Genomic DNA, 3,552 nt, shown 5'->3' with positions numbered 1-3,552 from the left:
AATATTGTATTGGATTAATATTATACTCGTACCTATCCATCATACCATTAAAGTCAATAATGCGTAGTATGAGTATCAAATACGATATACAATCTACATTATACACAAATGTCTTATAAAATGATATATAATACATGTGGCATGATATCACTTGCTTCCTATTTAGTGATTTCTGTAACATCCTAAATTTTATAATAAATTATTTTATTAATTAAATATGATTTTAAATAATTAATTTGATGTTAAAATTATTTTAGAATATATGTTGATAAATTTTGTGATTAATTTTCGTTATACGGATGTTTTCTATGATGTGCTAGTTTGATACATATTATATTAAATGTGTGATATAAATAATAAATATTTTATTTTATTATTTTATATATATTTGTTGAAAAGTAATAGTATTTTAGTGTAATATTTTGTAGAATAAGATTTTATGCGATTTTACGTGTATATACAAATACCCAATTAAAGTAATATTTTTTTATGCGTTTGACTAATATTAAATGTGTATTTAATTATATATAATTATTTCTAAATATATTTTATTTTAATTATTTAATTAAAATGTTTTAACATTTTATAAATAATTGTTGATTTTATTTAAAAATAAATAAATAAAAGAAGTAAAACGTATTTTATGAGTTAGACCCGAAGATAAGAGTAAAACCTAATTAAATAATTATAAAAAACGATCCAATATTTAAATTGGCAAAATATCGTATTTATGAAAAAATGCATTCTCTGTTAATTTTTTCTTATTTCGTCAATCACAATTATTCAAAAGGGGAAGCCTTTCACAAAAAGATGAAGGAGAACACGGAACAAACTCAATAATATCATTCACTTACGACCAAAAATAAACACTACAATATCTAAAAATATTACGTTGCTTATTAATTATTATGAGTGCATTGATAGTGTTCTTTAACTTAAACCAATCATTTTCAGTATATTGTAACCATTTTTTTAAAAAATTTACTCTTATTTAATTTTTACTAAACGTATGAAATAATTTTCAATTAATATTATATAAATTATATTGACAGGTATCCTAAGAATATTATTTAAAAGACTCCACACAAATGTCTTTGAAGTATAAGTCAAATACTTATCAAAATCATAAATACATCATCATTTTTTATATAAAAGTCATTTCTTTTGTTTCCTTAAACAATATCCTAAAAATACTTGTTAGTATTTTCTTTATTGTGCTCGTAAAATTAACACAACTGATCTTTAGTACTTTTTAGTGTTACTATTCTTCTTATTTAAGAGCATAAACATGTATAAAATATTGAGGAAGACTCAAGCACGACAGATCTTGAGAAATTTTATTGAAGACCAACATAAAATAGATTATATATAAAATATTTAATTTTGTCAAACAAACTATTATTATGAAGAGTTGAATTCGGAGCATAAAATTTTAAAAAATCTCTATCACCATTAAACTACTCTAACAAAATATTAATTATGTAAATTATAAATAATTCCTTTTTCCTTATATATGATTGGTTAGCTATGGTTTGCTTAATTACGTCACTTCATTATGTTCAATAATATCTAGACTTAATTGACTGATTTTCCTAAAACGAGTCTTATTTTGTATATTCCAACTTTTAATACGATAAATAATTATGACAAACATAAGTGCTTATAAGCTATCAATTCCTGTACTGTATTTGTAGGTACTATATTTTCCTTCTTTATTTCTTTGAGAATAAAATTGACGATTTATTATTATAGTATACATAATTTTTAATTTTATTGTGATTTTATATTATGAATTAAATAATTTACCTTTCTTAATTAAATTATATAAAAAAAAATTATATTTTTTTGTTGAAATTCGTATCTTGACTTTTTTTTATTAAATATTGTATTGGATTAATATTATACTCGTACCTATCCATCATACCATTAAAGTCAATAATGCATAGTATGAGTATCGGATACTATATACAATCTACATTATACACAAATGTCTTATAAAATGATATATAATACATGTGGCATGATTAATATACATAATTAATATTTTCTATTTTTTCTATTTTTTTAGGGCGGTCATAGCCTTCTTCTATCATAACTAAGCTTGTCTCCTGAACTCAAGTTCTAAATTAAAAATTGCTAAAGCTTTATAAAAGTTAAACTCGACAACTTGGCTGGTTTACACATCAAAAGGGTGAGCTAGCCATGCTTGGGGTTTTGTCAAGACCTAATTGCATCAAAGTGGTGGGTACACACACTTACCTTCCTTCCTAGCTAGCTAGCTAGTTTGTCAAAATTGAATAATTGATTGTCAACATGATAGTATTCCTTTTTCCTCATATATGATTGGTTAGCTATGGTTTGCTTAATTACGTCACTTCATTATGTTCAATAATATCTGGACTTAATTGACTGATTTTCCTAAAACGAGTCTTATTTTGTATATTCCAACTTTTAATACGATAAATAATTATGACAAACATAAGTACTTATTAGGTATCAATTCCTGTACCGTATTTGTAGGTACTATATTTTCCTTCTTTATTTCTTTGAGAATAAAATTGACGATTTATTATTATAGTATACATAATTTTTAATTTTATTGTGATTTTATATTATGGATTAAATAATTTACCTTTCTTAATTAAATTATATAAAAAAATTATATTTTTTTGTTGACATTCGTATCTTGACTTTTTTTATTAAATATTGTATTGGATTAATATTATACTCGTACCTATCCATCATACCATTAAAGTCAATAATGCATAGTATGAGTATCGGATACGATATACAATCTACATTATACACAAATGTCTTATAAAATGATATATAATACATGTGGCATGATATCACTCACTTGCTATTTAATGATTTCTGTAACATCCTAAATTTTATAATAAATTATTTTATTAATTAAATATGATTTTAAATAATTAATTTGATGTTAAAATTATTTTAGATTATATGTTGATAAATTTTGTGATTAATTTTCGTTATACGGATGTTTTCTATGATGTGCTAGTTTGATACATATTATATTAAATGAGTGATATAAATAATAAATATTTTATTTTATTATTTTATATATATTTGTTGAAAAGTAATAGTATTTTAGTGTAATATTTTGTAGAATAAGATTTTATGCGATTTTACGTGTATATACAAGTACCCAATTAAAGTAATATTTTTTTATGCGTTTGACTAATATTAAATGTGTATTTAATTATATTTAATTAATTCTAAATATATTTTATTTTAATTATTTAATTAAAATGTTTTAACATTTTATAAATAATTACTAATGAAAATTTTGATTATTAATGTATTTTAAAAGATTAATTACTTTATTTTATAAAATATTACTTTGGAAGTATTCGTAATATTTTAGTAATTAATTTATCTAAAAAAATGTTAAAACATTAGTTTTATTAATTGTTGATTTTATTTAAAAATAAATAAATAAAAGAAGTAAAACGTATTTTATGAGTTAGACCCAAAGATAAGAGTAAAACCTAATTAAATAATTATAAAAAACGATCCAATATTTAAATT

This window comes from Cicer arietinum, chromosome 8 (genome assembly GCF_000331145.2).
Source record: "Cicer arietinum cultivar CDC Frontier isolate Library 1 chromosome 8, Cicar.CDCFrontier_v2.0, whole genome shotgun sequence".
NCBI classification, from domain to species: Eukaryota; Viridiplantae; Streptophyta; class Magnoliopsida; order Fabales; family Fabaceae; genus Cicer; species Cicer arietinum.
Note: the sequence above shows the minus strand (reverse complement) of the source record.